The 13,558-nt window shown below is 37.4% G+C and overlaps 1 protein-coding gene across 1 annotated transcript in view; it reads right to left on the bottom strand.

Annotated features, from left to right (window-relative positions):
- Window positions 1-13,558, bottom strand: part of LYPD6B (LY6/PLAUR domain containing 6B) — a 103,761-nt gene that overhangs the window by 49,920 nt on the left and 40,283 nt on the right. Inside the window, exon 2 of the mRNA XM_081314894.1 lies at window positions 12,666-12,724. The gene's annotated coding sequence lies outside the window, so the exon portion shown is untranslated. The remainder of the gene's footprint in view (window positions 1-12,665; window positions 12,725-13,558) is intronic.

Genomic DNA, 13,558 nt, shown 5'->3' with positions numbered 1-13,558 from the left:
TACTTTTATACTACTTACTCGTCAGTTCTTGGTGGTGTGTTGCCTAGTTGGTTCCCTGCAGTGTGAAAGCAGCTGCGAAAAGATAGAAAAGTCTCCTCAAACTAATAAACAAGGGCTCTTGGCCCTATGCCATGCCTACTGTGAAAGAAATAATGGGCTGCAAATGCTATGTTGATTGGTTCATGCTGAAGGCTGAAGTTGCAGAGTGGGGGGGGACGAACCGCCAATGGGTACATGCTGTTACACCTAACTTGGCACTTTCGTGACAAGACCTGGGGGATATGTTTGCATAGCATCTCTAAACATTCCTCTAACATGATTACAAGTAGGGGTAAAAATCAGGTCAACCTTAATGAGATGGCACTTTCTTTGGCTGCCTCTGAAAGCCTAACCGGGCCAATTGCTGGCTTAAAATTCCAACTACAGCTTTGTGTACACTTGACAGAAAATGAGACACCTGCATGCTAGCTTTCATAGGCCCCAATAGAAATGATAACGGATCAATGCTTCTCTTTCTTTAGAAAATCTTTTTCTTTGCCAACTCACAGCCATCCAAAGCCACTGTGGCTACTGTGCTTTTCTCTCATCATTTTTAAGTTATTTCCAACACTAGCAAAGGAGAAGGGGGAGCTTAGAACTTGCTAAACTGAGTGGAAAACATTGTTATGTGCCTAATATAGAGTTAATTAAGATGGGATTGGCTTAATTTTATCAAATTATAGTCATTTCAGAGGGTTGCAGCTGTGCTGGTCTCCCCAAAGGACACTTAATACACTATTATATGTTGACATAGTTGTAACTACAAACAGTAAGATTGAATAAACACTCATTTACATTTAAATTATATCTAGTTTTCTAATGTGTGTGGCTCTCAATTAGTCCTCTTTCATCTCAATTGTAGCATGAGGTTGCCACACTTACACAGGACTGTGCCACCTCCACAACAACAACCATCCCTTCTTCTTCTACCCTCCCTGGTCTTCTTTTTACAGCAAATAAAGGAATGAAAGGGGAAGGCAAAACCTGCAGTCCTATAAACCTCAAGCTGGGGAAGTTGCAGACACTAATCCCACATTTTTTGTTTTGTTTTGAGGGGTCGTTGGTGCTCTCTGAGCTTGGTTAGTCTAGCACTGATGATGTTACCTAGTTTGGGTAATGAAACATTCTACAGGAAAACAACCAAGCTCAGAGAGCAGCAAGGACCCTTCATTTCAACCATGAGCTACAAACATTCTCCTTTATTTTTTGTTTCATCTGCCTCATTGCTGACATCATTACTGATTCCTAATCTAGAAGAATAACACACTAAATGCGAAGTCTTTGTAGAATCTTAGGTACACCCACCCTATCAAAATAAAGTTGATGCTTAACAGGCCAAATTCACCATTGCAAGTTATCAACTAGAACAGAATCACTGGACAGCCACAGACCTGCAGGTATGCTACATCTTAATGGTTTGATTTAAACGTTTATAAATTGCCTTTTCTCACTTTACCCAAGAAATGCATCAGGTATCCATAAACTTCCTCAAAAAAGTTTCCAGGCAAAAAGGAGCCCCATTCACCAGAAAAATATAAATCTAAATATCAAAAGCAACGTAATCAGGCTGAGCATGCTCTCTCAGCCAGAATGCCTCCAGGAGGGCATTAAGTTAAACCTGATGCAGAAAGGCGTGACAAAAAATATTAATACTGTAGCATTCTGTTGGAAATCCCACTTATTTAGGCTGATTTTTCAGCAGCAGAGGGAAAATAATGAAGTATACTACAACGAGCATATCATATGCATATTGAAAAGGGCTTTTATGCTTTGTCTGTTGATGTAGATTACCAGGCTGAGCCAGAGGGCAGGGTCAAACATGTGATTAATGTCAGGTAAAAGAAATCAGGAGCCGGGATAGAGTTCAAAAGTACCACGATACTTTACATGCTGAATATCCATAAGAATCCGGTCTACTAATAGTCAAGGCAAACTGGCGCTAGATAAGAGTCAACGGAATTCACAGGGAGGCTGGATTTAGATCTCTTGTGGGAGCATGGTGACTCCAAACTGATGGAGCCTTTGATCCCACCCTCAGGCACAGCCTGTTCATCTCCCAAAGTTCAATGAAATTGGATTAGCTTTTATGTTACACATTTGCTTTTAATTTAAATGTATAGCCTTTTTTATAATCATATTGAAATGTGAGGCTGTTTTAATTTGTGCATGCATGTGTTGGTATTGTTTTTGGCTAATCAGTGGCATCAAGACAAAAATCTCCAACAGAAGTAAATCCAAAAATAATTGACATATTAATTGATCTTTTCCTGGGGAAAACAGCAAGCACAGTTTTGCCATTTCATTTTAAAATGCAAGATTATCCACTTGGAAGAAGAACCCAGCATATGTTTATGTATGCATATGGAAATACAGCTATATATTAAGCTTACATCTGTGTTCCAATTATTTATAATACTCCACAGCATTCTAGTCATGTATTCTATGATCTACTGTTATATGTCATAAAATGAATAAGGAAACATTAAGTCCATTTCAACAGCTAGACTTTTACTTATAATTGATTGGCATACAAATATCTGAATTATGACAGCAGGAATCCTAGGTATCTGCAAAGACTTCTCATTTAACAAAAACAACTTTATTTGGAGCAGACGTCTTTAGATAATAATAACTATTTCATTGTTAACAGAATTCAGCATGCATAAAAGCTGACTTAGTGCTGTGCGCTTGTTCTCCAACCAAAAGGAGAGAAAGAAATGGTAAATCCTCAATGTACAACTATAACTGAGCCCAAAATTTCTGTTGCCAACTATTCTTGTTAAGTGAATTTTGACCCATTTTATGACTTGCCACAGTTGCCACAGTTGTTAAGTGAATCACTGCAGTTCTTAAGTTAATAACATGGTTGTTAAGGGAATCTGGCTTCCCCATTGCCTTTCCATGTCAGAAGGTCCCAAAAGATGATCATATAAACCTAGGACACTGCAACCCTGATAAATGAGTCAGTTGACAAGTGCCTGAATTTTGATCACGTGACCACGGGGATGCTGCAACAGTCATAAGTGTGAAAAATGGTCATAAGTCTCTTTTTTTCAGTGCTGCTATAACTGTGAACAATCACTAAAGGAACTGTTATAAGTTGAGGATTATCTGTACATTTAAGATCTGATCCAATGAAAAAAAATCTGTGCATAAAAGGTGAAAGATACTCATTTGACTCAACTCAGCATCTTTGAAAACTAGCTGTGATTTGTTGTTAGAAGGAATGAAACGCAGAATGTTAATCAAGCTTAGCTTGCTTCTATAGATGAAAGCTTTAAAACTCTAACAGTCCTACGGTTTGTGTTCAGAATATTTTCTGAAGCTTTGAACATTCCATTTCAATTATGATTAATTACTCCTTCAATAGTGAATGTGGTTCCAAAAAGGTGTGAGAAAGAATTTGGAAGCACGTTAGGGCAAGTGGCTGGCAAGAAGGCCATTTTCACAGAAAGCACATTGATGGTAACGTAATGATGGAGGCACTGCATGTTGGAATGTTTGCTGAGGAAGGGAGAGAAAACAAACCTTTTAAAGAATGGAAAGCTTGCAAGGTATAGGTTAAAAGAATTCTGTATTCTGTAAGCAACATTTTTGGTGGAAATGGCATGTACTTTTCACTATCTGCTATCAACTGCAAGACTTCAGTGCTTTAATTAGTACTGTATACATTCTGACACCATTACTGTAGTAATATTAAAAGTGAGGCACTAAGAGGGATTTCTCCTTCAGTGTGAAGACATGCAAATACCATATTTCCTTTAGAGAACTTATATCTCTACTTATATCTGGGAAATTCACACCTTGGGAAGATCGAGTCGTATGTGAAGAAGAAATGAAATGCTTGATCTAAGAAATTAAATTAAATATAAAATCTGAGAGAGGGATTAGTACCATGTTAAAAGAAAACTTAAAGATAATTCCTTATTTGATGAAAATGGTATCATAAGATTATATATGTAGGAAATAGAAAATTATTTCATAGTGTCAACAGGTATTAGGCTATTAGATTAATAACAACAGTGAATATTCAACAGCACAATTTAAATGCTAAAATGTCTTTTGGAGAATCTTTTTCAAACAGTTTTTGATTACTAGAGGCCTAACATTAGTATCCATTCCAAGAGAAGAGATGCCCAATACAATTAAACTCTTAATAAAATCTTTACCATGATTTTATTAATACAAAGATTGCATAGACTCCCAAAAATGAAAATTACCCTGCCCTCAAAAGTACACCTTAACCAAATGGAAGTAAAGCAAAAAGAATATATCTAAATAATTGGATGTTTTGGAAAAATTGGATTATTTTACTAATTAGTGGACTATTTTGTGGATGTTTAAGATTAAACATGAACCTATTTTTACTTTTATTTTTAACAACAACGATAATGATGATGATGGTGGAAGGGACCTTGGAGTTCATCTAGTCCAACCCTATACCATTTCAGACAAATGGCTGTCCAGTCTCTTCTTAAAAACTTCCAGTGTTGGAGCATTCACAACTTCTGGAGGCAGATTGTTCCACTGATTAATTGTTTCTAACTGTCATGGAATTTCTCCTAGTTCTAGGTTGCTTCTCTCTTTGGTTATTTTACATTCATTGCTTCTTGTCCTACCTTCATGTGCTTTGGTGAATAGCCTGACTCCCTCTTCTTTGTGGCAACCCCTGAGATACTGGAACACTGCTATCATGTTCCCCCTCATCCTTCTTTTCATTAAATTAGACATACCCAATTCCAGCAACCATTAGCCTCCAGTCCCCTAATCATTTTTGTTGCTGTTCTCTGTACTCTTTCTAGAGTCTCAACATCTTTTCTACATGGTGGTGACAAAAACTGAATGCAGTATTCCAAGTGTGGCCTTACCAAGGCATTATAAAGTGGTATTAACACTTGACGTTATCTTGATTCTATCCCTCTCTTAATGCAGCCTAGCACTGTGTTGATTTTTTTTGGCAGCTGCAGCACACTGCTGGCTCATATTTAAATGATTGTCCATTAGGACTCCAAGATCCCTCTCACAGTTACTAACACTGAGCAAGGTACCGCCAATTCTGTTCCTGTGCATTTGGTTTTTCTTGCCTAAATGTAGAGCCTTACTTTTTTCACCATTGAATTTCATTCTGTTAGATAGCTCCCAATGTTTGTGCCTGTCAACATCCTTCTGTATCTTAAGGCTATCTTCTGGAGTATTGGGTATTCCTGCCAGCTTGGTGTCATCTGCAAATTTGATAAGTTCCCCATCTATCCCCTCATCCAAACCATTGATGAAGATGTTGAAGAGCACAGAATAGAGCCCTGGGGCACCCCACTAGACACTTCCCTCCATGTAGATGCAGTTCCATTGAGGACCACACGCTGAGTACAGCCGGTCAGCCAGCTGTGAATCCATCTGGTGGTGATGCTGTCTAACCCACATTTTTCTGTCTTACCAAGTGGTATTTTTCTATAGATAGGCTTGAAAAATAGCATATTCCATCCTAACTCAAGCATATCTGAAAAGAATCACAAGATAGGAGGGTGCCATTATATTGCAAAGCTGCCAAATGATTCCCTTAGGTGTGGCTTTTTAAAGCTAGCCCAAGAAATAATAAAATATATTCATTTGATTCCGTATCAAAGATATTATGGATCCATTACAAATCTTGTGTTCCTGTACCTTATTCCCACATTAGTCCTATACCTTGCTGGTTCCTGAGCTTGCACTATGACTCAGTCGGCTGCTAGTTACTCATCCATTTTCTCTTCTTCTGGATTCATGGAATTTTCTGCTACTTCATTTACTGTACGGTCCATGCACTCTGCCTCTCCTGCTACCCATTAACATAAGGATTTTTGGTAACTTTCAATGGGAGGTACAGAAATCTGCAGGCATGAAGCTCACGGGGGGGGGGGTATTTGGTAACTAGAAGCCTCTCTCAACAGTGGCACTTTAGCAGGAGTTAGAATAGAGACTAGGTTTCAGTTACAGAAATCAAGCTATAAAAGGTAGCAACAAAAACAGTATTCATGTTTCTTTGAAAAAAGCATGCAAGAGTAGCTTTCACAGGTGGAGGAGAAAAACAGTGCAAGGATCTGCATGGTGTAACTTTGATCTGTTGCAACTGGAAGAGGAATGCTAGATCCAAACTAAAATATGAAGCATTTGTGTTTCATTATAAAATACTCTGCAAGGAGGTGGGCTGGGGATATGCAGAATTTAAATAAAACAGAAAAGTAACCTTTCTGAATCTGGACTGAGTGATAAATACTGGACTCACAGGAACAGATGTGTGGGGTTTTTTAGGAGAATCTAGCTGTGCAGACAATAATAAATTGTATGTTGGAAATGAATTATTGCAAATGGTGAGTTTTCTGTAACTGCCTAAGAAATTATATCAGAATTTGGAAGTATGCATGAGATTGCTGCTTGTGTTAAAAAGAAAGGGTGCAAATAAAAACTGACATAAAAATGAAAACAGTGTATCTCTTCTGATTCGGTTAGGGAAAATATTTTCAACATTAAATATTTTGTGAACCTTGTAAATTACTTTTTGTTTTATTAAAATAATCTTTGTATTGGATTTTTTTTTTAAAAAAATTGTGCCCTGCATGCACAGAACAATTATAGGTGTTGACTGTTCTCATTGTTCTCTTTCTTTCCCCTCCCATTTTAGGGCTGTTGCCCAAACCATGACATTCCACATAGTCTCCTATGCTCTTTTCTCACTAGACATGGTCACCCCAGTCCTGCCCTAGTTGAATTACTGGTGGTCAGTGGAAATGGGAGAGCCAGTTTGGGACAGTGGTTAGAAGCACCAGGCTACAAACTAATTCTAGTCAAAAGAGTTCTATAGTAGTCCCATCTTAGGCACGTCATCAGTAGGGTGATCTGGGGCCAGTCATTTTCTTCCAGTCCTAGGAAGGAGATGATGGCGAACCACTTCCGAAACACTTTTCCAAGAAAACTTCAGACACTAATCACCAGGAGTCCAAAAGTGACTTGAAGGCACAAAAAAGGGGGAGGGAGTAGAGTTCATTTCATTTATTTTTTTCCTTTTCCTTACAAAGGCTGGGAAGTAAGTTGCTGGTTACTAGGTAGGTTTCCTGGTGCATAATTAGTGACCAGCACTTTGTTTTCAAATGGTCCTGGGCATTCAAAAAGCATTTTAGAGTTCTATGTAATACAGTCACATAGTTATCCTGTTGGACTAGGATAAAAAAAAATGGATCAGATTTGCCATCAACCATAGCTCTCATGACAAAGTAGGATCGCTCAGACCAATCTTCCTCACCAGGGAAGTAAAATTGGAGAGGTATGTACCTAACTCCTATTTTAAAAGCAAGATTATGAAGAAATGCACACCACAGCAACACAAGTAGCAGCACATACTTCATGCATGCAGGTTGAAGTGTCTAGAGGCATCAAGCTTCTCTACCCACGTGTGTAAAGGTGTTGCAGTGTTTCTGCTGATGTACTAAGATGCCTTCCCTTTTATTGCCAGTAAAACAAAAATGTATTTCCATAGCTATGAGCCAACTGAGATTTAAGACATTTCAGTATTTCAGAATTTCAATATTTTAGATTTTATGAAAAGGAGTATGAAGTGTGTACTGACCTTAAGTCTGCTTAAAGGAATATGTCTGAAGAATAGGAATCAGGGCTATTCCTTGACCATTTTAATTACCATAATGGACAAAGCCAGAAGCCATAACCCAACAGATACAGGAAATCCTCGACTTACAGTAGTAATGGAGGCTGCCCATTATGATCATAGTCATAAAGGAGGGTCACTCACATACGGACTCGATTTTACAACCTTTTCTTGTGGAAGTCATTAAGTGAACTCTGCAGTCATTAAGCAAATCCACTGTTTGCTATGGGGCATTTTTGCAGAAAACCAGAAGTATTTTCAGCAAAAAGTCGTAAATCAAAGTCAAGTGATCATAATGGTCATAAATGCGGGCTGGTTGCTGAGCACCTGAAATCTGGTCACATGATCACCAGGGGTGACTCTTGGAACTCCAGAAATTGATTGTAAGTATGTTGGGGGGGGGCAGGTACAATATGTTGTAGGTGGAAGACTATCTGTCCACCTGCTGCCATTCTTCTTTCCAATAGCACCAAATGCCACTTCCTGCCACTATAATTTCTTTCTCCCTAGATTTACCTCCATTTTCTCCACATCATATCAATCTGCCGCCTCAGTTTTTTATCATGTTCTTTAATGCTGATTGATACAAACATATATTCCCCAACATTAGAAGAATCACTGTGCTCTCACAAGTTTCGCCTTCCTAGTTACCCAACTGCTAATTCCCATAAACCATACTGGATGATAGCTTAAAGATTTTTCACCTTGAATACAAAAATGACTGTCATGTTACAATATTGTAATATCATATTACATATTTCATGTATATTGTCAACTCTATTCATTATCATATCATACTAGACTAGAATATGAAAATGTTCTTATAACTCTTAATTTGGATGACCTTCAAATCACCATGAACATTGCAATGTTATATTCTTAGCCAATATTTCAGTAATTAGACTGTTACAAAGACAACAAGCACCCAACTCAGATCTGTTTAACTAAAATCAAGTTATTGCTCCTAGACTTTTTGATGGCAGATAGCCCAAACCCTAGGGATAATGCTATGGTTTATCTTTCATTTTTAGTTTTTGTTAACCTTTTGTCAATGTATTAACTGCACACAAAGGACCTGGGTGAGGTTGGAAGAGGCACAATAACCATTGATGAGGCTGAAAGATCTGCCTGCATCTATGACAAATAGGCAGCCTTCTTAAATCTCAGAATGCCCTGGAATTCTCCTCCATGTATTCTTCGTTCCTTCTCATTCCTTCTCTTTTGAGATGCAGGAGTTCTCTTGAGATTTCTTTTTCATTTTCGATGTTTAAGTAGGCACCTAAAGAACACCCTCAGTACTATGATCTTGGAGAAATGAAGCTTGATACCTAGGGAACATTGTATATAATACACCAGCCTTGAGTATGGTTTAGTGAAAGGTGTTGTTGGGGATTGTTGTTTTCAGTGTGATTTTGTTATCTAGTTCTTGTTATGCTGAGGTCATGAAAGGTTGAGGAGAGTTCATTGACTGAGTGGACCATCATTGGATCAACCACAAGGCTACTAAACATGAGCAGAACATTGTGACCCAGCAGCTCAGCTGAAATGGCTTTGTAAGGAAAGTGACCAGAGCTAGAGAGGAGGAAAATGTCAGGTGTTCAGTGGGTAAGAATTCCTAGAAAGGCAGACTTCCAATCTTGTGTTGTAGTGATGCATCTGCGGGATCGTGGAGTTCCATACCTCACAGCTGATTTCGCCCTGCCTGTGGACCCTAAAATAGGTCTAACATTGCCCTGGAGAGGCGACGAATGAGGGGCACCCTAATGATTGGGGAACGATGGCGGTCGATCTGCTCGATCCAGGGGAAGCCCTCCAAACCCCGACAGGAAAAAGGCTGGCCACACCAGGTGACCAGCCCAAGCTACCAATAGCCAAAGTCCAAAGGCATTAACCAGAACAATGGTGAACAGTGTGCTTGGAACTGGGTGAGAAATTCAATCTCCTCTCTTCTATTTTGCATTTGATTCCCTGGAAAAGATCCCCAAGAAACAAAAAATCCTCCAAAAGTGAGAAGAGAGGGGACTACACCCCCACCCTCCCATAGATGGAATAGACGAATTAAATTTTTTTAGGGAACAGAAATTTAATGAAATGAGGTTAATAATACTAGACTGGATAAATCTGAAAACCATGAAAACTGTTAAAATTTCACATCTGAAACAGTATTGATGAAATTATAAGAAAATATTTCTCTGCTTTAAAAGTTGGAAAATGAATAGATACTGACATCTAGAGGAGAATTAGAGTATAAAACTATAGCTGCATTGACTTGAAATTGGCAAGATGCCCAGAAATAGAGACCAACTTGTTCCTTTGAACTACAGTGACTTCTAAATAAACAGAAAACAGCTGGAAACAAAGGAAAGAAAATATACTGAGCTATCTACTACAGAGTAAGAACTATATTTGTTTGGAAACTGTTGACCTTCTGAACTGTGATTTTCAAGCCCAAGAACTGTTTGCGGAAAAAGAAAAACCTTGACTTTTTGCTAATCTTCTAAGGGGGAAGCTACTGGAAAGCTTTCAGGTGATTAAACATTCTGAACTGAAATCTTGGCTGGCTGATAATAGTAAGACCCCTGAATAGAAGAACTGTTACAAAATACTGCTTTCAATGGTGCTTTGATAATTGGAAATGTATTAGACTATAAAAACTATATATAAAGATAAGAACTACATAAGATTTGGTTGTTTGGATTTTATTTATTTATTTATTTATTTATTATATTTTTATACCGCCCTTCTCCCGAAGGACTCAGAGCGGTGTACAGGGCAATAAATACAAAACAGAATACAAAAGTTAAAAAGTGGCTGGTTTGACGAGGCTAATCAAAGAGACTATGGTACCGGTGAAAAATTATCTGGAGGGGGGTGACAAAATGGATGTTGTACATCTATCTAAAAGTAACATGAAACCACATACTCCCTCCTGAAGACCTCAGCCTGGAATATCAGAGATCTGCAGGAGCAATGAATCAAGACAAAGCAAACACATTTCAGGAGAAAATCTATGCAATGCTGCAACAGATTTGAATGACAATTGTTTCAAATCATGAGGAGATCAAAAACAACTTTTATGACATAAATGAGCTTATCTCCAATTTAAACTGACAAAATACTCAAAAATGACAATAAAGAATAAACAAACAAATCAGATAATAGAACACAAACTAGAGGAAAGTGATTTAAATATGGAAGCTACAAATGAAGAGAATTACAACTTAACACAAACAAAAGAAAATCATTTTACTACAACAAAGGAAATAAGAAAGATATTTTACTACAACAAAGGAAATAAGAAAGATGTTTTATCTTCCAGGACTTCAAAACAAACTTGAGGACAAGAAAGAAGATCGAACAAAATGGATTAAAGAGCTATCAGGAAAATCATTAAAGTATGGGAGACAAAAAATGAGCATCCTACTTAATTTGTCTTTTCTATCCCCAACAATATCTACAAAAATACAGGAAAAATCCCCTGGCAAGCTGAACATACTGAATTGGAAAGCGACCTGGTTAGAGTCAGATTTAAGAGACTTGATTCGACTTACCAGATGGAGTACTACATGATTAAATACTTGTTTGAATACAGTTAAAAGAATAAAGTTTAGATATAAAGGGGCCCTATAGTAAGAGGGATAAGATATATAAGTAGTATAATACTTTTCAAAATACCTGAAATGTAAAAATATTGGGATAGTGTATATGAATGAAAAGTTTGGATATTTAAAGGTAATTAATTTTGAGAAAATTATGGCTAAGAGTGGTTTGAATTCAGTGGAGAAATTAAGCTTAAATAAGAATCTTGAAAACAGGACACACAATGACTTAATAAGATCACTTTTATAAATACAATTGAAATATAAGTTGATTTTAAAAATATATGTTGATGTTATTGTTAGTTGTACAAATACTAGAAAAATGTTTATACTCAACCTTGTATGTATCAAAAATATTAAGAATTATAGTTGTTTAATGCAGACAAAAGGAGAATACTGCTGGAAGAAGAGAAGAGCAAGGAAATATATCATTGACTAACATATTAATTAATTATAGAAATTAATTATTATTGATTGTTTTTAAATATATGAACCCAGACAGCACACTGTTTGCTAAGCACTAGGGATTGTTATTATAAACAATCAATAAAATATAATAATGAAAAAGGATTCCTAGAAAGGCTACTATATTATTATTTTCTTATTTTGGTAATTTGATCACTTCAAATGTACTGTGGATTAATAAGTACACGAGAAACCCAGATTCAATTCCTCATTCAAGGCTCATTGAACAACTTTGGGCCAATCAGCATCTTTCAGCCCATGGGGTTGCAATAGGAATATACACTTAGAGGGAGGAATACTATACACTCTGCCTCAAATGTCTGAAGGAAAGCTCCAAGCCATGAATCTTAGAAAGAAATAACACCCCTGACTCCAGTCATGATGCAACGCAATATGAATCTGCATAGCTTCCTAAGATTTTTTCCCCCAATCTTCATCATATTACCTTGTGTTCACTGTTTAGTCTACTATCCCGTTTCCATATTACCTGACAATGTTTTACAAATAAATCCATTCCGATATACTTTAAAAATCTACTTATGAATGTATTTTATCTCAATCAAATCATCCATTTTTAAGCACATCTCAATATTATTTATTTATTACATTTACATGCCACCCATCTCACCATCAAGTGACTCTGGGCCAAGAACAGCATCAAAAAATTCACAGCAATGTTAAACCCACAAAATTCAAAGCAATATTATATCTGAAAGTTCATTAGCGTATGCGTATATCAGACTGCAGATAATCTTACCGTAATCTGCAGAGGTGGCAATTTTTTTATTCAAGGAAATAATGCTCATTAAACTCTTGTAGTTTGTCTCCCAAGGACCTGGAGCAGTATATTTTTGATAATAGAGAAGGAAGGAATGCATGCAGCAGAATGTGGTCCATGTTTATAGAGCACGTAGTTACTGTCTTACCTGGATATAGTAAATTCTGTTTATGGAGATAAATGTGCTGGTTGTTACGGGTGGGTAGGCTGGAAGAAAGAAAACAGAAAGCATGGAAATGAGCATGAAATCGCATGACACATAATCAAATGATTTACTTCTGTCTGAAGTATTCCATGCTGAGATCAAAATGCAGGAAAACCACATTAGTAAATGGTGTGGCACATGCATCTTGGGGCAAAGAGAAGATTTATTTGCTCTATGCAAGTGTTTAAAAAGCCATTATAACTACCACCTCAAGGAACTGCCCTTGCATGTCAGATACATAGTTAGCCTTTGTGTTATAGGAAATGAACACCCTGCAGGAAATGAGTATCCTGCCAAAGCCACTTCTGTTAAACCTTCTCTTGGAAATCCAGGAGATTGCCTAAGCTAGTGATCACGGTGCCATGACAAGACAAGCTTCTCTGGAAGATTTACCATGAGGAAAGGATGCTGGGTCATCACAAATGCAGGGCGCATAGGGAAAATTAAGCAGGCTTTAGAGGAGGACTGACATATGTTAATTACATTCTTAACTTTTTTTGACTAGACATAAACTTCCCCAGAGCCACAACCTCTCCCCACCCCGTTGTAACAAGTCAAACACCAGCTTGGATGCATAATTTTAAAACAGAGGTCACAGAATAGTTATGATAGCAAAATGAGGGATCCTGACATACAGAACAGGGATTGCATAGTCTATCTGGGCCGTGTTCATTTTGATTGAACAACCATGTCCATCCAACTTCTCCTCTCATCCCCTACTTCCTCCCACCCTTTTTAAAATTTCTGTAATGGAAGTGTGTGTGTGTGTGTGTGTATATATATATATAAAACTAGCAACCTGGTGCTTAGTAAACAGCAGGTTAATACAGTTCTTA

The sequence above is a fragment of the Vipera berus genome, assembly GCF_964194415.1.
Source record: "Vipera berus genome assembly, chromosome: 1".
In the NCBI taxonomy this organism is placed as follows: Eukaryota; Metazoa; Chordata; class Lepidosauria; order Squamata; family Viperidae; genus Vipera; species Vipera berus.
The sequence above is the reverse complement of the archived record's forward strand: the minus strand, read 5'-3'. Positions and strand labels throughout refer to the sequence as shown.